This window comes from Microcaecilia unicolor, chromosome 2 (genome assembly GCF_901765095.1).
Source record: "Microcaecilia unicolor chromosome 2, aMicUni1.1, whole genome shotgun sequence".
NCBI classification, from domain to species: Eukaryota; Metazoa; Chordata; class Amphibia; order Gymnophiona; family Siphonopidae; genus Microcaecilia; species Microcaecilia unicolor.
Genome location: NC_044032.1, coordinates 466734166 through 466757177, shown reverse-complemented (window position 1 = coordinate 466757177; position 23012 = coordinate 466734166). Strand labels below are relative to the sequence as shown.

The window sequence follows — 23012 nt, the reverse complement described above, 5'->3', positions numbered from 1 at the left end:
TTCAGTCTTATTCACCATCCCTTTCCTAATAATTCCTAGCATCCTGTTTGCTTTTTTTGGCTGCTGCCGCACATTGAGCAGAAGATTTCAGCGTATTATCTACAGTGACACCTAGATCTTTTTCATGGTTGCTGACCCCCAAGGTGGATCCTAGCATCAGGTAACTATAGTTCAGATTATTCTTTCTAATATTCTTCACATTGCATTTATCCACTTTAAATTTCATTTGCCATTTGGATGCCCAGTCTTCCAATTTCCTAAGGTCTTCCTGCAATATTTCACAGTCCGCTCGTGTTTTAAGAACCTTGAATAGTTTTGTGTCATCTGCAAATTTAATCACCTCATTCATTGTTCCAATTCCATATCATTTATAAATATATTAAATAGCTTCTGTCCCATCACTGAACCCAGCGGCACTCTACTGTTCATCCTCCTCCATTGAGAGAAATGACCATCAGGGGCATTTTCGAACGGGGACGTCCATCGCTAAGGGCGCCCATCTCCGAGGGAGAAGGGGCGGGGCCAACCGTATTTTCGAAAGAGATGGGCGTCCATCTTTCGTTTCGAAAATACGGTTGGGGGAGCCCAAATCTCAACCTAAATGCTGAGATCACTGAATGTAGAGATGGGCACCCTCGGTTTTCCCCCATAATGGAAACCGATGGCGCCCATCTCAAAAAAGAACCAAACCAAGGCATTTGGTCATGGGAGGGGCCAGGATTCGTAGTGCACTGGTCCCCCTGACATGCCAGGGCACCAACCGGACACCCTAGGGGGCACTACAGTGGACTTGGCAAATTGGTCCCAGGTGCATAGCTCCCTTACCTTGGGTGTTGAGCCCCCCAACCCCCCCCACCCAAAACCCACTCCCCATAACTATACACCACTACCAAAGTCCTAAGGGGTGAAGGGGGCACCCACATGTGGATACAGTGGGTTTCGGTGGGTTTTGAAGGGCTCCCATTTTCTACCACAAGTGTAACAGGTAGGGGAGGATAGGCCTGGGTCCGCCTGCCTGAGGTATTCTGCACCCACTAAACCTGCTCCAGGGACCTGCATACTGCTGTCATGGACCGGTTTGAGGCTGGGAAAAAAGTTCTTAAATTTATTTTTTTGAGGGTGGGAGGGGGTTAGTGACCACTGGGGGAGTCAGGGGAGGTCATCCCCGATTCCCTCCGGTGGTTATCTGGGCAGTTGGGGCACTTTTTTTGTGACTTGGACCTAAAAAAAAGGGACCAAAAAAACGGACCAAATTCTCGCCAGGGACGCCCATTTTTTTCCATTATCGGCTGCAGCCGGCCATCTCTTATCCACGCCCCGGCATGCCCCCGTGCCCCCTTCGCTACCCTTCTGACACGCCCCCGGGAACTTCGGCCGTCCCGGCGACGGAAAGCAGTTGGGGATGCCCAAAATCGGCTTTCGATTATGCCGATTCTGGCGCCACTGAGTGAAGGGCGCCCATCTCCCGATTTGTGTCGAAACATGGGTGCCCTTCTCTTTCGAAAATGAGCTAGCATGTAACCCTACCCTCTTGTTTTCTGTCCAATAACCAATTCCTAATCCACACCAGAACATTGCTTCCTATCACATGACTCTTTAATTTTCTGAGGAGTCTCTCATGAGGAACTTTATTAAAAGCTTTTTGAAAATCTAGAATATACTAGATCAATGATGGCGAACCTTTCAGAGACCGAGTGCCGAAACAGCAACCCAAAATCTAATTATTTATCGCAGGTGCCGGTACTCATTATGGGCGGGGTCACCACATATGATTCCACCGCTATGATAGCCACACTCCTTACACCAGCCATGGTGCATATAAACAGACATCACTGAAACTATTATACTAGTATAGGAGAAAAAAATAACATGATTTTTTTTCATTATAAATCATTTCTGTAAGTTGTTACAGCTCCAGTATACCCAGTGCAAAATAAGACAGCAGATGTAAATTCTCAAATTGGACATATTCCAAACATTAACATGAAAATAAAATGATTTTTTCTACCTTTGGTGATTTTGTTTTTCTATCCATATTGGTCCTAGTCTCTGATTCTGCTGCTCTCTATCTGTTCTCTTACCTCCGTTTCCAGGGCTTCCTTTCCATTTATTTCTTTACTTTCCTCCTTTCTTCTTCATTTCTTGCCCTCGTCTCCCCCCTTCCCTCACCTCCATCCACCCATGTCCAGCAACCCTGCCCTCCCCTCCAGCCACCCATGTCCAGCCACCCTCCTCTCCCCTCCCACCCTCCCAGCACCAAGCACCAGGCCTCAAAGAGCTCCAGGATATAACAAGTAAAGAAAGACGAACAATGAAAAAATAAAAAATGTCAATAAAGACTAGGAACTCTTTATGGTCAATCAACTTAGTGCAATCCTGGAAGGTTTTTTGGTGGCCAATGATGAAGAGTTGATCTGAATGATCTGTTTAGCTCTATAGGACTTGTTATATCCTGGAGCTCTTTGAGGCCTTTTTCCTTCCCAGCTTAAAGCAATTTTGTGACGACTGACACTTTATGCTAAACGTATGTAGTTTTGATTGTGGAAAATTTTGTTGTATATTTTAGTGATTAACTATTTCCACACCCAGTTTGAATAATTTTTTAGTGGATTCTAATCTGTAAATAGGCAAAAATATCTTGCTTTTCCAATTGGAATTCCCCACAAAGGTTTGAGAGGATTTTATTGTTCCCTGTTCTGTTACCACATGATATAAATAGTGGACCCCCCTAGATGCCCATCGCTGAAATACCCTCGATGTATCACCCATGGGGAAGGCGGGATTCCCTCTTGTAGGTAGTAAGGGGGAGACTGTATTATTTAGGGCAAAAAACTTACATAGCCATTGCCATGTCTGGCGCAAGGGTCGAAAAATGGGAGATACTAGACCCAAATTTGTTGCATGTGCCCCCCCTCCATTCCTCCTTTATCTCTGGGAGTGACAGGAGAACCATGGACTTCTGCAAGTTAAGTACAAAGCCTGAAACCCCCCCAACTCATCTATAACTGACAATAATCTAGGCAGCGAACCCCGCGGGCGAGTTAGGGTCAGAAACAAATCATCTGCAAACGCTAGCACTTTTACTGACTGGGCGGGTAGCAGCACTCCAGAAATGTCGGGATGTGCCTCGATTGTACGCAGCAATGGTTCCAAATACCGCAAGAATAGCAAGGGGGAAAGAGGGCAACCTTGCGTCGTATCTGCCTGTACTGCCAAAGGAGGGGACTTAATTGCATTTACCAACAGTCTTGCTGACGGTCCATTCAGGACTTGAAATAAATAGTCCCACTGCACCTTGTCGAATGCCTTTTCTGTGTCTAGGCTAACCAATAATAACTGTGTCCTTGATGAGCGATACTGGGCTATCGAGAGCAGGACTTTGCGAACATTAATTACCGAATGTCTACCCCGCACAAACCTCACCTGGTGGTCCCCTACTAGGGTCGGTATGTGGCGTGCTAAACAGTCCGCCAGCACTCGAGCCAAAATCTTTAGATCTGCATTGATCAGGGAGATAGGTCTATAAGACTCGACCTGATCTCGCGGTTTACCCAGTTTAGGGATCAAGGTGATTAATGCCTCATTTTCCTGGGGTGAAAAGGACCCTCTTTGCATTGCTGCGTCATAGTATTCAATGAGTGGGCCACAAAACTGTGAGGGCAACATTTTATAATATTCGTCCAGGAAGCCATCTGGTCCTGGGGCCGAGCCTATGGGAAGGGATTTCAGGACTTGCTGTAGTTCTTGGGCCCACAGTGGTAATGAGAGCTGGTTCTGAATAGCCTGGGATAGACGGGGGAGACCAGCGTCTTCTAAGTATTCTCGAGCCGACATACCATCTGCCCCCTCCTCCCCGGCAAACATGTTGGAAAAGTATGAGTAGAATGCCTGCATTATCCCATCTGGTCTATGTATCCTATTCCCTGTTGATGATATAATCGATGGTATCAGCTTGCGTTGAGTCTTAGCACGGGCCACCTGGGCCAGCAGCCTCCCTGATTTATTCCCGAACCGATGAAATTGCAAGTGTCTCACTAGAAGGCGTTTCTTTGCTTGCTTGTGTATTAACGAGTTTAATGCCACAGCGGCCGCTGACATAGAATCACGGTTATATTGGTTTGGCTGCGATAGGCTTTTTTTTTTTTGCTAGCCGCAGTTCTCGCTCTAGGCAAATTATGCCCACTAGGAGTTTCTTAGACCTGGCACTCATATAGGCTATAATCCCGCCTCTCAGAACAGCTTTCGAGGCTTCCCAAAATATACTGGGGGAGTCACAGGATTCTGCATTAGTGTCTACATAACGCTCCCACTGTTCTTTGATATAAAGAGAGAAAGACGGGTCTCGATACAGGAAGGCGGGAAATCACCAGACATAGCCCGATTCTCCCAGCATGTCAAATGTTAAATCTAGCCAAATTAATGAGTGGTCTGAGACTTCTAGTGGGCCTATCTCCGCTTGTGAGACTCTGAAAAACCAATCCTGTGCCACTAGAATATAATCTCCTTTTCACTACTGCCTTTGGCTCCTAACTGCTACTCATTTGCCCTTCTCCCCCCCTGTTCCTCTTTACCCTGTAATTCCCTTGCCCGTAATGGCTTGTCTTGTCTGTTTTATCTAGATTGTAAGCTCTTTGAGCAGGGACTGTCTCTCTATGTCAGGTGTTCAGCGCTGCTTGCGTCTGGTAGTGCTATATAAATGCTATTAGTAGTAGTAGTAGTAGTAGTAGTATTCGAGACCAAGCCTGGTAGACTTTAGATTGATGAGTTTAGTCTCTCGTGGATGGGTGTAAAAGGCGCCAGGGGTCTACAAGTTGTAGGGATTTACACATAAAAGGCAAGCCTCTGTCTCCCCCCAGCCCTGCTCTGGTTCTGTCTTTTGAACGGTCCAATTCTGGATCTAGGGCCTGGTTAAAATCTCCTGCCCATATCCAAGGTGTGTCCGAGTGCTGAAGTCCCAAGGAGATTAAAGTTTGGAAAACTTGAGGCAAGTAGGTGTTTGGACCATACACTGCGCACAGATAGAATCTTTGCCCAAACATACTCATATTAAAATGGACCACCCTCCCCCAAACATACTCATATTAAGAAGGACCACCCTCCCTTCTGTGTCTTTATAGATGAGCCTAGAATGACATTTTTTTTTAATCAGTATCGCCACTCCAATTCTTCTATTGCCAGAAGATGAGTAAAAGCACTCCCCCACCCATTGCTGCTTTAGTTTCTTATGTTCTGGGTCTAATAGCTTAGTTTCCTGAATACAAGCGACGGAGGCTTTCTGATGTTTAAGCTGTGATAGGATCTTGGATCGTTTTACTGGGGATGATATACCAGAAATGTTCCCAGAAATGAAGCGAATGGTTGATTTATTCACTCAAGCTGCACTCTCAGAAAAAGCCAACTGTTCCCTATTTTATCCTTCTCCCCAGGAGCCCAGCCCCCCTCCCTGTGAGGTATACACATCTTTAATGAGTCAGGATTTTTTCCTCCCCCTACTACTGGCTTTAATAGTTGAATCATAAAAATTAGTGACTTGTGAGGACACTCCCCTATCTGATGGTCTTCGCTATACATGCATTGCCTGAGTTCCTGAAGCCCCTCCCCCTTATTATTCCCTACCTTCACCCCCCTTTTGAACCCCCTTAACCCCTTGAATTAACATTCTAGAACTATCTCTCACTCTGAGGGATAGGTCTAGGGGACGTAAAGATTCCAAAGAGCGTAAGAACCCTCCCCCCTCTTAGTGAAAACAGTTAGCATTAGTTTACATAGACACCAATAGTATATAAATTAACATGATTTTCCAACCTGCTTGAACAACTTTCATTAACTCCCAACTCTATTTATACATTTGTTCATGTCGCTTCCAAAGTTTATAACCAAGCCACTGCTTCCTCTGATTTGAAAAAGGAAAGCCACCGATTGTTATGCTGGATCTTCAAAGCTGCAGGATATTGTAGTGAAAAGTGGAGCTTCTTCTCCACTAGCTGCGTGCATATTGTAGAAAAGACCCTGCACTTGGTGGAGAGCATTGGCGAATAATCCTGAAAAATTCTGATTGCTTGTCCCTCGAATTGTGCATCTTCCGTTTTACTTTTATATAGACGTAGTACTTGGGCTTTCTGGGAGTATCGGTGGAATTTTGCAATCACCACCCTTGGTTTGTCTGCATTGAGTCTCAAGGGGCCTGCTCTGTGGACTCTATCCAAGTGAACTGTTCCCTGGGTACTCACCGCAGGAAAACGTGCAAGGAGCCAAGTCTCCAGCATGGAAGATAAAGAAGATTCTGGGATAGATTCGGGGAAGCCCACAAATCTTAGGTTCTCTCGTCGAGCTCTGTTTTCTAGGTCTTCCAGCTTTTCCTGCTGGGTGTGGGTTTTCGCTCTGCGTTTGTAACAAATCTTCCACATCTGAGACCCTGAATTCCAGCTCTTCAGTTCGGTGGGTTAATTCCGAGGTGCTTTGTGCAATGCCTGCTATCTGTTCCGATAACTGCAAATCGAGAGTCTAAGGCTTTCTATACTGCCTCTGTTAGTTCCGGTATGAACTCCGCGGAGGTTGGCGTGGATGGGGAAGTGGGCGCCATCTTGTCTTCTCCCTTCTTAGTGCCCTCTGCGTGGCGGTTTGGCCGACATTTGCGACGCTGTTGTTCTCAAATATTTGTCCATAGACTCCTCTGCCTGCAGGGTGAGTTTGTTGTTCAAAAAGATTTTCCCATTGGTGTAAAGAGTTGTTGAGAGGGGGCACTGGTTCTCACAGCGATCTGAAGTTCGTCCACTGCTGCTCACAGCATCACGTGACCCCCTTACTTCGGACGATTTTAATGACAGGTTATATATTACTAACAGCAGTTCAGCAATTTCATACTTGAGTTCTTTGAGTACCCTTGGATGTGTGCCATCCGGTCCAGGTGATTTGCTACTTTTTAATTTGTCGATTTGGCTCAGTGCATCTTCCAGGTTCACTGAGATTTCTTTCAGTTCCTCCGTATCATCACCCTTGAAAACCATTTCCAGTACAGGCAGATCTCTTGCATCTTCTTACATAAAGACCAAAGCAAAAAATGATTCAGTTTCTCTGCTATGACTTTGTCCTCCCTGAGTGCCCCTTTTGTTCCTTCATGATCTAACGGTCCCATGGATTCCCTCGCAAGCTTTCTGCTTCTGATGTACCTGAAAAAGTTGTTACTGTGAGTTGTAGCCTGTGCGGCAAGTTTCTCTTCATATTCTCTTTTAGCCTTCTTTATTAATGCTTTGCATCTGACTTGCCAGTGCTTATGTTGCTTCTTATTTTCTTAATTTGGGTCCTTTTCCATTCTTTGAAGGACATTCTTTTTGGCTGTAAGAGCCTCTTTCACTTCACCTTTTAACCATGCTGGCTGTCGTTTTTTCTTCTTGCCACCTTTGCAAATATGTGGAATGCATCTGCTCTGGATTTCCAAGATGGTATTTTTGAATACTGTCCATGCCTGATTTAGAGGCGTATTTTCAAAGCACTTAGCCTTACAAAGTTATTTAGATTACAATGAGACTCATTTTCAAAGCATTTAGCCTCCCAAAGTTCCTTAGAAACCTATGGAACTTAGCCTGCCAAAGTGCTTTGAAAATATGCCTCATAGTGTCCTAACCTTAGCAGCCTATCCTTTTAACTTATTTTTAATCATTTTCCTCATTTTATTATAGTCGCCGTTTCAAAAATTAAATGCAACTACATTAGATTTCCTTTGAGTGTTCATCCCAGATAGTAGTTCAAACTTCGTCATGTTATGATCACTGTTTCCCAGGGGACCCAACACTGCCACCTCTCGCACTATGCCCTGCACGTCACCAAGTACCAGATCTAAAAAGCTCCCCCCCTTGTCAGTTCCTGGACTAGTTGCTCCATGAAGCAGTTGTTTATTACTTCTAGAAATTTTATCTCCCTGGCAGTCCCTGATGTAACATTTATCCAGTCAATATTGGGGTAGTTGAAATCACCCATTATTATAGGGTTGCCCAATTTGCCAGCTTTCCTAATTTCTGTAAACATTTCTTCATCTGTCTGTTCGTTCTGTCTCGGTGGAGGGTAGTACAGCCCTACCCCTACAAGAATAATCCTTCCCTTCACATATGAATTTCTATCCATAATGATTCCACGCTGCTGTTTATTTTGTTTGACTCAATTCCCTCTTTAACATATAGCGCAAAGTCCCTTCCAGTTTGATCCTTTCTATCACTGAGGTACAGTTTGTACCCTGTTAACACAGTGTCCCATTGATCTCTTTCCACCAAGTCTCTGAGATGCCTGTTATATCTACCTCATTATTTAGTGCTATATATTCTAACTCTCCCATCTTATTTTTTAGGCTTCTAGCATTTGTATACATGCACTTCAAATCGTATTTTTTCCTTGGATCTATAAGCTGCTTAGAAGTTGAAGGGGATAATGTGCATCCTTTATCCTGCTGTCTCATTAAGCACACCTGGCTTACTTTCAGCATTGTTGAAACCTCTCTACTGGGATTCACTAAATGTCCTGTTTCAATAGTATCCTTCAAGGATAAACCACACCGAACCATGCCTGGGCGGCTGTTGGCTTTCTCCCCCATTTTAGTTTAAATGTTGCTCTATTTCCTTTTTAAAAGTTATCGCCAGCAGCTTGCTGGAACATTATTCTGCCTAGGGCAAGGAGAGGAGCAGATGGCCAGTTTCGCAGCAGTGGGAGTTTATTGACAGGGCAGCAGCGTTTAGGCCGTGCTTTTCAGAAGCTCCTGTACAAACTGGCAGATAGCAATATTGGAAAACACAGCTACCACAGCTTGAGGGCAGTGATGTGGAGGGGTATTTTCAATATGACTTTGGACGTTTTGCTCAAAACGTCCAGAATTTGAATAGTAAATATAACCATTTTCAAAACCTCAAAAAGTCTATCCTCTCCCCCCCCCCCCCCCCCCCCGAAAAAGCCACTTTAGGTCCAGGGTAGTCCACAGTACTCCCTGGGTTGTGGAGGGAGTACATAACTGGCCTAAGGGTTAATTTCTTTGCGGGAATGATACTCTTAGGGGCTCTTAGTACTTGGAATTGTGGCCTGGGTCTGGGTCTGGGTCTTGGTAAAGTCCAGTCAGAATCTCTGTGATTTCTCATTGTCAGTTAATTCCATTCTGTGCCCTTTCTTAGTTTCAGGCCTGCTGCCTTGTCAAGCCTTATGATTAGCTGAAGACTCTTATATGTGCAAATGATAGTCTCAATGGCCAAATGTCTTGCAGGATGGGTTGCTTGGTTTCCTAGCCTGGTGGAGTCTCTCTTTGTGTGTTTTGACTTTTTGGTTGCTTAGTGTAGCTGAGGTGAGAGCCTTAGTAAGTTCCTGAACATTGTTCAAATCCTTCATATATCCCCTCCCCAGTGGGGAGGTCTGTAGCCATCAGGTTCCTTTTTTAGATACTTTTCTGAGAGTCATTTTGCATTCGCCATAGAGCTGTATGCTTGGGCTGCACATCTGTTCTACTGTCTTTACATCCAGGTCTGGTCTCATAGCCCACAATTAAACATTCAGCTCACCTGATGACACTTTGCAGTTTGAGTAGGCATACAGGTAGTCTGGTTCTTAGAGATCTGTTCCCTTCCTTCTTACTCAGTTCATTCATGGTGAATAAGACCAAAAAAACTATAATGCCTTTGTATCGCTCCATGGTGCATCTGCATCTTGAGTATTGCGTTCAGTTCTGGTCGCCATATCTCAAAAACGTTATAGCGGAATTAGAAAAGGTTAAAGGAAGAGTGACCAAAATGATAACGGGATGGAACTCCTCTCGTATGAGGAAAGGCTAAAGAGGTTAGGGTTCTTCAGCTTGGAAAAGAGATGGATGAGAGGAGATATGATTGAGGTCTACAAAATACTGATTGGTGTAGGAGGAGTAGAAGTAAATTGATTTTTTACTTGTTACAAAAGTACAAAGACTAAGGGACACTTGAGGAAGTTACATGGAAATACTTTTAAAACAAATAGGAGGAAATATTTGTTCACTCAACGAATAGTTAAGTTCTGGAACTCTTTGCCGAAGGATGTAGTAACAGTAGCTAGCGTATCTGGGTTTCAAAAAGGTTTGGACTAATTCCTTGAGGAAAAGTCGATGGTCTGCTATTATATATTAATGTTTTGATGTAATTACAGTAAGGCTAACACACAATCCCTCCACTGCAAAACAGTGCATAAACCAGTAGCATAGCGACAGGTGGGCCTGGTAGGATAGAGACTCACCTACTTTGAGCTGAGGCCCATCCATAAATGGTACATCTCTGATGCATCTGGCGGGGCTCCTCCACCCCCGCCAACTGAAGACTCCCAGCATCTCTCCCTCCCCTTTTTTACAGGCATTCTGGCACCTCTCATCTCCACCCCCCACCTTTCTTTTTGGGACTTCTACAGATCTTTACACAGAAACTGCATGCTAGCAGAATACTGCATCTTGGTGACAAAACAAATATGGAACAAGGGACCACATCAGTAATAAGATGATGAAGGCAAAACACTAAACTGTAACCTCAAAAATCAGACTTTGTATTTGCGGCAAATAAGAGAAATGGAAAATGAAATGCAAGATATTAGAGAAGTACCGTTCCAAAAACTTATATTCCAATCAAAACGAAATTCAGAATAAAATACTTTTTTCTACCTTTGTTGTTCGAACAATTATTTTTTCCATTTGTTTTTGGTCTTGGTGTGTCTCTTCTGTTTTTTCTGTCTTTCAGAGTGTCCTGGCTATTTGACATTTCTTCTTTATGTCCACCATCCTTCATCTCTTTGCACCCCTATTTGTTCTGTCCAGCATTTTCCTTCTGTGTCCCTGTCCTTATCCAACCCTCTTTTCCAGCATCTGCCCTCTCTATTCCTTTCTTCCCTTTTCCCTCTTTTCCGGAATCTACCATCTCTGTGCCCACATCCCCCCCTTTCCAGCATTACCTCTGTGTTCTACTACTACTACTAATCATTTCTAAAGCGCTACTAGACTTACGCAGCGCTGTACACTTGAACATGAAGAGACAGTCCCTGCTCGACAGAGCTTACAATCTAATTAGGACAGACAAACAGGACAAACAAGAGATAAGGGAATATTAAAGTGAGAATGATAAAATAAGGGTTGTGAATAAGGGTTAGGAGTTAAAAGCAGGTGGGCTTTTAGCTTAGATTTGAAGACGGCCAGAGATGGAGCTTGACGTATCGGCTCAGGAAGTCTATTCCAGGCATATGGTGCAGCAAGTTAAAAGGAACGGAGTCTGGAGTTAGCAATGGAGGAGAAGGGTGCAGATAAGAGAGATTTACCCAGTGAACGGAGTTCCCGGGGAGGAATGTAGGGAGAGATGAGAGTGGAGAGGTACTGAGGAGCTGCAGAGTGAATGCACTTATAGGTCAATAAGAGGAATTTGAACTGTATGTGGAAACGGATAGGAAGCCAGTGAAGTGACTTGAGGAGAGGGCTAATAGGAGCATAACGACACTGGCGGAATATTAGTTGTGCAGCAGAATTTTGAACAGATTGAAGAGGAGAGAGATGGCTAAGTAGGAGGCCTGGGAGAAGCAAATTGCAATATAAGCGAGAAGTGATAAGAGTGTGGATGAGGGTTCTGGTAGTGTGCTCAGAAAGGAAAGGGCGAATTTTGCTGATATTATAGAGAAAGAAACGACAGGTTTTAGCAGTCTGTTGAATATGTGCAGAGAAGGAGAGAGAGGAGTCAAAGATGACCCCAAGGTTATGAGCTGATGAGACAGGAAGGATGAGAGTATTATCCACAGAAATAGAGAATGGGGGAGGAGGAGAGGTTGGTTTAGGGGGAAAGATAAGAAGCTCAGTCTTGGTCATGTTTAGTTTCAGATGGCGCTGAGACATCCAAGCAGCAATGTCAGACAGGCAGGCTGATACTTTGGCCTGGATTTCGGCTGAGATTTCTGGTGTGGACAGGTAGATCTTGGAGTCATCAGCGTAAAGATGATACTGAAAACCATGGGATGAGATCAGAGTACCAAGGGAAGAAGTATAGATGTTGAAAAGAAGAGGTCCCAGGACAGATCCCTGAGGTACACCAACTGACAGTGGGATAGAATTAGAAGAGGATCCACTAGAGTATACACTAAAGGTACGCTGGGAGAGATAAGAAGAAAATCAGAAAAGAACAGAGCCCTGAAATCCAAATGAGGACAGCGTATCAAGGAGTAGGCTGTGATCAACAGTGTCAAAAGCAGCAGATAGATTGAGAAGGATGAGGATAGAATAGAGACCTTTGGATCTGGCCAGGAACAGATCATTGGAGACTTTAGCAAGCACTGTTTCAGTTGAACAAAGGGGGCGAAAGCCAGATTGAAGTGGATCAAGAATAGCTTCAGATGAAAGAAAGTCAAGGCAACGGCGGTGAACAGCACACTCAAGTATCTTGGATAGTAAAGGGAGATGGGGCGATAGTTGGAAGGACAGGTAGGATCCAATGAAGGTTTTTTTAAGGAGTGGTGTGACTACAGCATGTTTGAAGGCATCAGGAACAGTCGCAGTGGAAAGTGAAAGATTGAGGATATGACAGATAAAAGGGATGACAGTAGGAGAGATAGTGTTAAGTAAATGGGTGGGAATAGGATCAGAGGAACAGGTAGTTAGTTTTGAGGAAGAAATAAGATGTGTAGTTTCCTCTTCAGCGATTTCAGAAAAGGAAGAAAAGGAGGCAGGGTTGGAGGGTTGAGAAAATGGACTAAGGGAAGGAGAGTGTCAGGTTCTCAAGGAGGAGTCTGGAATCGTGAGCCCTTGGGCTGGTGATGGAGGCGGCAGCAGCAGGCAAAAACCCACCAACTATGACCGGACAGGATACAGGATTCTCAAGCAGGATACAGGAACTAGCGTGACTGGACAATATTTCACCTGCGCTTGACCGCCGTTCCCTAGGAGTTGAGCCCCTAGGTGCAGGCAGCCAGCAGGACTTACTGGACGGAGTGGATCATGACAAACTTGACTAGACAGGGTACAGGATACAGGGTCTCAAACAGGCAGGAAACACAAGCTTGGCTGGAACAGGGTACAAGGTACAAGGTCTCAAACATGCAGTACACAAACACAAGCTTGGCCAAAACAGGGTACAAGGTACAGGGTCTCAGGCAGGACACAAACACAAGCTTGACTAGACAGGGTACAGGATACAGGGTCTCAAACAGGCAGGAAACACAAGCTTGGCTAGAACAGGGTACAAGGTACAGGGTCTCAAACAGGCAGGACATAAACACAAGCTTGACTAGAACAGGGTACAAGTTACAGGGTCTCAAACATGCAGTACACAAACACAAGCTTGGCCAAAACAGGGTACAAGGTACAGGGTCTCAAACAGGCAGGACACAAACACAAGCTTGGCTAGAACAGGGTACAAGGTGCAGAGTCTCCACTATCCCTGCCCTCTCCCTTTCCACCATTGACCATCTGTGTCCCTCTCCCTGTGGGTCCCTTCCTGTCTAGCTTCTCTTTTCTCTGTCTTTATCGCTCCCCATATTCAGTTTTTCCCTTGTCATTTCTTCTCGTCCCTCTCTCCCCTCCCCCACCTTAAGGTCACATATCTCCCCAGCTTCCTCCCATAATGTGGTATCTTTCCCTTCTCCAATCCAGTGTCTCTCAGCTGCCTCTGCTCCCTACAGCCCACTCTCTTCCCCCCCCCCCCCCCCGGTCTTCCGTACTTCTTCTGTGGCAGCGGCGTTTGAGACAGGCAGCTTTCTGCCAGGTCAGGATTATTAGAGTCTTAACTCATACTCGTTGCTGTGATCATGTTACCCCTCTCTTATTTCACCACCACTGACTCAGTTGCCTACAGAATCCAATACAAAATTCTGATATCAACTCACAAAGCCTTCCACACTGTGACACCCCCTTATCTGGCTTCATTGATTACCTCCTATATCTCATCCAGAGCTCTCTGCTCTTCTTCTGAACATTGTTCTTTGATCTCTTCAGTTTTTCTATCTCATCTCGACATCAAGACAAAGTGCTTTTTTCTGTATTGCCCCTTCATACTGGAATTCTCTTCTTCCCATCTATCAAGTTGAACTCACCTACTTAAAATTTAGAGCTGCCTTTTTTCTCAAGCATTTCAAGGCTCAACTGAACAGTAGTTAAGTACACTGGCTGCAATCCTTCCTCCCTGCTCCCCTTACCCTCCCCCATCTCATCATTTCTTTTTTTATCCTTCATTTCTTTTTCCTATCTGTGGTTTGTAGTTCTTTTCTCTCTATTGAATATTTTAATTGTAAACCACTTCAATTGCTCCCACTGAAAGGCAGTATATTAAGTACCGATAAATATAAACATAAACAATGTCTCTTAATCGTGTAGTCATGAGTTTGGTTGATGTCGCTCTAACGATATGTTCCAATGTCTTTCAGATCTGCTTTGGCTATAGTATACTGGCAAGTTCCAGGGCTGCACTACTCTTTATATTAGTGGTGATGCCACTGAAAGCTCAGTATTCTCTGCCTCCATCTTCTGGCTGGGGAGCATAGCCCACTCGTCTCTGATCTAGCAGGATTCAAGGAAAGGAAGATAGCAGGTAAGATGAAATTTCACATTTTCTTCCATCATCTATTAATAATAGGTAAAGTATGATAATGATAATAGTTGCTTGTTTAAAGTAAGAGGAGTTATATTTGTGTGTCTGTCTGGCCATAGCTCCTTTTGGCATACCTTCAGTGTAAGCAATGTGCATATTACTAATGTGCAGCATGATTTATTGTAAATTTGATGTATTTACTTATATTCTACAGATCTAAAAAAATGTTCATCACATTAATCGTACAGTAAAACTAACTCATTTGGAGACATTGCCCCCAAGACTAAACATACAGGGTTCAGTATTCAGCTGGTGTAGTCAATGGCTTAAGTTAAGTACCAGTGTTAAATAAGTGGCAGCACTAATTATAGTGATAGTGCGATAGCCATGCCGGCACTGTCCATTTAATGCGTTAGACCTAAACAGAACCTATAAATTATCCATTTTGCAGATAAATATTGCTTCTAAATGGATCATTTTTGAACCCACTCTCACACCTCCTGTAACTTGACCCCCCCCCCCCCCACACACACACACACTCTCTTTCCCTCTTTATAGGATAGTATCTAAGCAGTAATGTATAAACAAACAGCGTTACACTGTAATACTTTGGCTATATTTCTTCAAGAGAAATTCACAATTTTTGATTAGCACAGTTGCTCATTTAGTTTAAAAATGTTTTAGTTCTCTCATAAAAGACAGGTGATAGTTTTCCTTCTGTAGTGCTACTGGAAAAGTGTACCACAGAGTAGTCTTAAGAAGAGATATTGAGATCTTTAGCTTTTTCAGCTTTCTGCTTTTAGCTGATTGTAGACCAGTTCTGGAAGCTTGACTGATGCTGAGAAGGGCAAAGGCCGAGGTTTCTGAAAAGAAATGTTCAAACTTTAAAACTAAACCAGTCTCTGATGGGTAGCCTATGTAAGTCCCTTAGCTGATCTCATAATCCTGTTTTTTCCAGCAAACACCTATGCTACAACCTTCTGGATTTCCTGTACTTTGTAAATGATTTTTGCTGGGAAACCTAAATAGACAACAAGATTGTGTAACTATTTCAGAAGTATGATGTTGTGAGATTAATGTTTCAGTTGTCCAACTAACCTTAGTTTTAAAAATGCTTTTTTAGTCACAATCATCTGATCCTCCAGATTTGATGTAAAATCTGATATGATTCCTAAATTACTCTTCTTTGTTTGATACTAAGGAGAGACCAGTTAGTGATAGGTCAGGCTTAAAATAGATGTTATAACTTCCCAAATCTCAGAATCTCTGTCTTCAAGATGGTTAGCTTCAGCATATTTGTATTTATCAAATACCTTATGCTTGGCATGCATAAAGACATGATGTCCATAACATTATCATATGAGAGTTCTTAAAAGGTAGTAATATATGTGTATTTTTATTTTGAGATTTTGCTCACACCTTTTTCAGTAGTACTATCTGTATAAGCAAAACGAAACTGATGATACTCTCACCTAGAGGTTGGAAGATAATATTAAGGGATCATGAACTAACCGTATGAACTAATGCAATCAATACACGTTCCATAGCGTCCCACAGATCAATCTGGAGACTTGTGTGTTATGTTCCTCTACCAGCAGGTGGAGATAGAGAGAACTTCAGAGGTTTTACTATATGTGGTCATGTGCAGTCACCTTAACTTCAGTATTCCCTCTATCAAGCAGGTGGATTGTCATATCTGTGCAGCTCTGGATTGATTGGCTCCTGGCCTGGTCCCCTGGGTCTAGTCGAGCTTCTGGGGTCTGAGGTGTCCTGGTCTTGGGACTTGGGTGCACACCTGGTGGTGCCAGGTCCCTCCCTTCCTCCCCCATCAACCCCTCCTCTCTGCCTGACTGGGGTTTGTGGTTCTAACTCTCCTGACTTTAAAAGGAGTCTGAGGTTTCTTTTGCTCCGGCGTCCTCTCTTGCCTTAAAAAAATTTGAGCATTGTTTAAAAAAAAAAATCTCAGTCTGATTTGTCCAGCACGGCAAGCTCATGCCGGTTTGCAGTACCGGCTGAATGGTGTGAGGACCGACTTGGCATGCGACAGCGATTCCCAAGGGGGTGAGTAGTCATTATCCTATCTGTGCTGGTGGGGCACAGCAAAAGCGGCACTCAGTGTGGGAACCACTGGGCTACTGCAGTTTCTTGTGCTGGAGATCCGCTGTACAGCCCAACTCCGTGGAGCGGTGTGCTCCGTCCATCCCGGCTCATTTTGGTGGGTGCAGGGCAGTGAGGATTGAGGGCGCCATCTTTAAGCCCCAGCGCTCCCCTGGGACCTGATTTGCTTGCGATTCAGGCAGTTTTATATGTAGGCTTTTCAGAAATGTGACTGGGGAACTGGGGTGGATCACTCCCAGTTTCTTCATATTTGATATTTAAGGGCTTCTAAGAAAGGAGGCCTGGGGTGGTTTGCAGACTCCTGTGGGAGTCCTTGGGTCTCCCACAGCTTTGAGTCTCCTGCAACTTTCCAGGGGTGAGGTTGGAGAACTGTTAGTCCCAGAGCCTTAAGCTGCAACTTGGAAAGTACTGACTATCTGAAAGTCTTCTGGTAGAGATGCCTGTCCTTCACTAGGTGATTTACACTAAGAATATTTCTGGACCCTCCATCATTAATGGAGGGGAGAAAGGGATCAGGATTAAGGATCCTACTCTAGGTTTTTCACTCTTTTCCTCTTTCCCTTTCTCAGAGCATGGCAGTATATAGTTTGTTTAGTTAGTCAGGCTTAGGGCTGTTGACTCCATGTTTCTATGAGAAATGTTACATTTTGAGGCTAGTGCAGACCTCTCAGGTTTCTCTCGGTTTCCATGGTAATCCTGCACCCTCTGTGATGCCTTGGTGTTATTTGCTCTGTGTGTACTGTTTACATTAAACTAGTTTTATTCAGGAGGGTGGCTGGCCTTTCAGCCTGAAGGTTACAAGTTCATGGCTGGTTTTATCCATCCTATTATAAAACTGTGGGCTCAGCTAGGTTTCCAGTGGGGCATATTTTATTTCATTCTCTCTTATTGCTTGCCAGGCCAAGCAGTTACATAAGTACTAAAGATTTTCCTTCACTCTCTCTCTTTGCAAACTGATACTGGCCACACCTTTGCATTCTAGCCTCAGATGCGTCTTAGTTTTTCTATCGCACAGTTACAACCTGGACTTCACTACAGATTTTTCTTGGAGTCTACATGCAAGCTCAGACACTGTCAGGCAGTTTTTGCCACCTTGCCAATGTTTCTTCCTTTAGGCACAGTCGACTCTGTCCCCAGTTGCAATTGGGGAATGGGAAGTTGTTCCCTTTGCTTTGTAGTTCCAACAAGGGAGCTTTCTTCCAGCTGAGTTTGGACATCATAAGAGTCTAGGGTGTTTACGGTTCAACTTTTCACAATGGGAACCTTGTAGTGTGTAATAGTTCTGTCTGGTGAGGAGAGTTTCTAGCCTCACTGGACCTCAAGGAAACTTACTTTCGTATTCCCAGTGCTCCTTGCTGCAGAGGGATCTTAGCGATTTATGACCATGTCATTCAGCTTTTCTATGTTGCCGAGGACATTTTTGCAAGGTCATGGTGGTAGTGGCAGCTTTCCTTCGTGTAGATGGATTGCAGGTTCATCCATACCTTGTGACTGGCTGATTTGCGGCTTTCTCTATCAAGAGACTCTGCAAACGTCATCCAAGATACCTACTCGTCTTCAGTCCCTAGGATTGGTAATCAGTCTCACTAAGAGTCAGCTGTTTCCCTCACAAATCTTGGCTTATCGGGGAGTGTTGTTCCATATAGGCTTGGGAAATCCTTTCTTTCTTTTGCTCCTCAGCAAATGATGCCAACCCAAGTCAGGTTTTACTTTCCCTACCAGGTCCAGGATATGGGAATAGGTTCAAGTTATGGGCACAAGGTTCTTTTTCTTGGACATTCCCCTATGGGCCTGAGTCTGTATCAGACCACTTCAGGGGTTCCTTCTTCTTTGGTCCCCATCTCTATGGTTCCCTTCAAGCCAACTTAGCCACCTCCAGGGAGAGAGAACTGAAATATCAGCAGAAAGCTGTGTTGAAATCACCCATTGAGACTATCTGCAGCTTGTAGGCTGCTAGGGTGTGCCGTAGCTGGCGGCAACAGATTTCGGATCTCTTCCAGAAGGCAGACAGTCGACCGCCTCCTCACTTGCCAAATGTAGAGTTGAGGCTGGCTTAATTGCCAGTTTTCTTCTATGATTTGTTTTGGGCGTCAAGCAGACGTTTTTGGAGGTCACAGCCTGTTATTTGATGTGGTTGCACTGCTGGGTGGTGAATGCAGCTTCTAACGAAGGCTGTTCAGCTCAGTTTTCAGGGCAACTATTGTTTGAGGACTCCATGAAGTTGGTGGAAGACCTGGTTGACTTATAGACTTAGAGTCTTCCTGAGGACATGTCTACAAGTTCTTTTCGGTCGGATCAGGCTCGCCCTTATCTTTATGACACCAGGGCTATCGTCCTGGGCAGCCTAGTTTTCTTTATCAATCCAGTCTAGGCAGGTTCTCAGAACTCCCAACTTCATTCGTTTGAGATCCTCTGGATTTCTACTGGTGACGGGCACACAGTCCTGTCTTTTCTGCATACGGTGGTTTCTGCCTTCCATCCCATTCTACTTTTTTCTGTTCCCGCTTCTTGGATGTTCACCATATACTCCTATACTATTTGGAAGTGACCAGCGAGTTCTGTTGGTCAACTCTTTGCTTCTTGTTTTGCTCGGGACCATAGGAAGGTACCATAAGAAGGCTCGCCATTTTTAGATTGGCAGATGTTGGGCATAGCGGTTTTGATGTCAGGAGGAGCAGACCTTTTGTAGAATAGGCGTCGGTGTGAAGCTGAAGAGCTGTTCCTCATAAGTGCCATTTTATTCAAAATCCTTTTAGGGGAGCAGCTGCTCCCCTTGCACCCCACCTAGCTACGTCTCTGCATAGTGGGGCAGTGCCTGAGATGAGCCATTGAGCAGAAGTGACTTCCTATATAGCCTTACGCACTGCTAAAGACTGTAGAGGATTAGCAGATGTAGCGGTGGCAGGATCAGAAGCAGACAAATTCAGAACCTGGAGAGCCTTAGGTATATAGGAAGGTGGCAACTCCTTATGAAACACCCATACTACAGTAGGATCATCAGATTCCTGACCTGCTGAGCAGAAATGCCTCCCGGCATACCCTCATGTTGTCCTCTGGTCACAAGAAAGGGGATCTGGCTTCAAGAGCTGCAGTGGCCGTTGGCTGAGAGAGGCAATTTCTTCAGCTCGCCTCTGTATGAGACAGTCTTTCCTGTTGTGGGTGGCAGCGCTTTCTTCCAGAGCGCAGTTGACTTCCTTTTCTGTGTCCCGTCTGGCTTCCGTGGCTGCCCTTTGTAGTTCGGCCACTTGGTCCTCTGTCCTGCCGTAGATGGCTTTTGCAGATTGCCCACTTGACCTGCTGTCCTTCCCTTGCCAGGCTTTGCAGGCTTGGCGTGGCAGCGCTAGGCATTCCAGATTTGATGTGGCAGCGCATGTAACCACGGCCTGTATATCATTGCTCCAGTCTGCTGAGGTTGTAGTACCCCGCCCCACTTGAGGACTGCTTTGGTACATCCCACAAGTCTCTGGATTGATCTGTGGGATGCTATGGAAGGTAAAATTAGTTTTTACCTAATATTTTTCTTTCCATTAGTCCCAACAGATAATCCAGAGGCCCGTCCTTTATTGATCTGGGTTGAGTGTTTTCTTCTAGTTGCCTCAGTTTTATCAGATTCCTTCATTTGATTTTTGGCTACAAAAAAACAACAAAAAAAAGGCAAAACAAACCAAATCAAAACATTAAAGGAAACCTGTTACCTTCCCGCAGGAGCGGTTGAGGAGCCTACATGGGCTTTATGCAGGCAGAGGACTTCCTCTTTCGTCTTCCACTGCTTTGGTATCGACAATACTGAAGATATTACTCATCTAATTCATTATTCCACATTGATCATCTGGTTGGCTTCTTCAAGACCAAATATGGTGTATAGTCAATTCATTTCATTGAGAACATACTTATTGTTCAGATTTTAGTTAGAAATAATACATCTGATTACATTCTCTCTCTTTTAAAAACCAGAAATTATTTAACAATACATATACTTAAGTCTCTAATTCAAATCCCACTGATTAAAGCAATCCCAGTTTTCACAGGCTTCACTCCTTTTGAAGTAATAATTAAGAAAATATTTCTGAGGAAAACTTTAGAAGTCATACCTGGAACTCTGGAAAAAACAATAATCTCGACATTAATCATCCACAATAACATCCACCTTACCATTCAAAGTTTCTGGTCCATTATCATTTTCAGGATCATAACCACTTCTAGCTTGTGTAGAACTTCATTTATTATATATTATATTATATCAATTTTTCACTCTCAAAGGGTTCAGTCAAATTGTCCATGTAACTCTCCAAACTGGGAGAGTGGTAAGATGGTGACATGAAGTTCGTATGCCCTCTGAAGTTTTGTCTTCTTTATGTAAATTCCCTCTCTGCAATTGCACTTTCCTTAACTGAGAGGAAGGGAACAACCGGCGGTCAGCCGCTGATGGCCAGCGTTTTGTCCACTGAGCAGCAAGTGCAGGACCGCTACACGTCGAGCTGCCCACAGATGAAAGGGTTGGCGAGTCCTTTGATTAGCGCCGGCGAAGGAGTGTCGACGCTCTTGGACCTGGAAAAACAACTCCATCGCTCCCGAATTATTCAACCACCATGACCAAAGGAGTGGAGGAGTGAGTTAGAGACATATGCTGAAACGGAGGACGTTTACAGCAAAACCCGAATCGGCGGAACTACTCCTAAACACCTCAAGAGAAATCACCTTGGAGTTTTTGGCTTCTGTGGAGGTTACATTGAATGCCATCTGGAAGGCGCTTCGGGACCTGACGGCGGTAGTAAATAACTTTGTTTCAGATATAATCTTATTGGAGAGACCTTTTTCATTTTAATCAAAATAGACAAGTCTGTAGCCATACCAGAAACAAAGGTTACTCCTTCTGGAATTCTTCGGAAAAGAATTAAAAATTTTGCACAAAAAATTTGCAAATTCTGCAAAATTTTGTGTATAAAATTTGCAAATTCTGTAAAATTCTCCAAGTTTGTCATAATTTAAACAATATTAAAGCCCCCATTCCTGTACACAGGTACCATCCATATTTTTCTTATCCCCCTTCCCAGCACCTATAGCATTCACATTTTTTTACAGCCCCCCTTCCCTGCACCCACACACCATCCATAGTTTTATCAGCCACTCACACCCACACACCATCCATAGTTTTTTTTTCAGCCTCCTCCCCGCTGCACCCACACACTATCCATAGCTTTTTCCAGCCCCCCTCCATACCCACACACCATCCATAGTTTCTTTAGCCCTCCTGCTGTACCCACACACCCTCCATAGTTTTTTTCCACCCTCCCCCAAACAGACCATCCATAGTTTTTTCCAGCCTCCCCCACCATCCATAGTATTTTTAACAGCCCCCCCGCCGCACCCACACACCATCCATGGTTGTTTCCAGCCCCCCTCCCCCACTGCCCCCACACCATCCATAGTTGTTTCCAGCCCTCCCTCTGCATTCACCCACACTCGCACTCACCAGGGAGCTGCGATGAGGAGGAGCTGCATTGGGAGTACCTCTTTGGGGTAGGAAAGACCCTGACTCTTTCCTGCCCACTGCCACGCTGAGACTTCCTGCGTCAGCCTCACAGTGGGCTTGATGTCTTGGCAGCCATTTTGAAGAAGTGGAGCACTAGCCAGAGAGCGGTGGCAGCGGGCAGGAAAGAGTAGAGTTCTTTCCTGCCTCCAAAGAGGCCACTAGTCCACCAGGGAGTGTTAAGGTACGCCTGGGGAGGGCTCATTAAGGCTCGGTGGGGGGGGGGGGGGGGGAGCAGCCAGCTAGATTCTGTGCAAAAAGGCTGAAATCTGCGTGGCTGGGGAACTGTGCGAATTCTGTGCTGCACAGTCCCGCAGATTTTGGGCAGGAGTTAAATGAGCAATTGCTCACCTCCTTATTATGAATCCAGTCCTTCAGGCAATTTGGAAAACGGAAAATCATACCAACACTTAACAGGCACACTCCCAAGTCCACCACAAACTACCCCATATCAGAAACTGCCACAGCTACCAAAGGTAAGGATCCTGAGCCACTCTCCCAATGACTGCCTCCCTCCCTCCCTCCTTCTCTCCTTCCCTCCCTGGACAGTGCTTATACTCAGTATACTCCACAATCAATCCCTATATAGCCGTATTTTCACATCCATAGCCATTTCCAAGAGAACAGAAACTCACTCAAGTAGAGTAGAACCATAAATGGCAACTGGCTGAAAAGTCTTAACACACTCGTTTTAGTCCTTTCCAGTTGAATGATTCTCTGTAGTCTTCTACTCTTAATCCAGAATCTTTTGCCACTGATATAGTTTGTTACGAGTTGCCACAGTCAGAGTTAGTGATGTAGATATTAGCAGCAGTGGTGAC

General features: G+C 44.6%; 1 protein-coding gene across 5 annotated transcripts in view; it reads left to right on the top strand.

Annotated features, from left to right (window-relative positions):
- PTPRA (protein tyrosine phosphatase receptor type A) overlaps positions 1 to 23012 on the top strand; it is a 373699-nt gene that overhangs the window by 47125 nt on the left and 303562 nt on the right. For all 5 annotated transcript variants that reach the window (XM_030191011.1, XM_030191010.1, XM_030191012.1 and 2 more), the window contains exon 3: positions 14380 to 14543. The gene's annotated coding sequence lies outside the window, so the exon portion shown is untranslated. The remainder of the gene's footprint in view (positions 1 to 14379; positions 14544 to 23012) is intronic.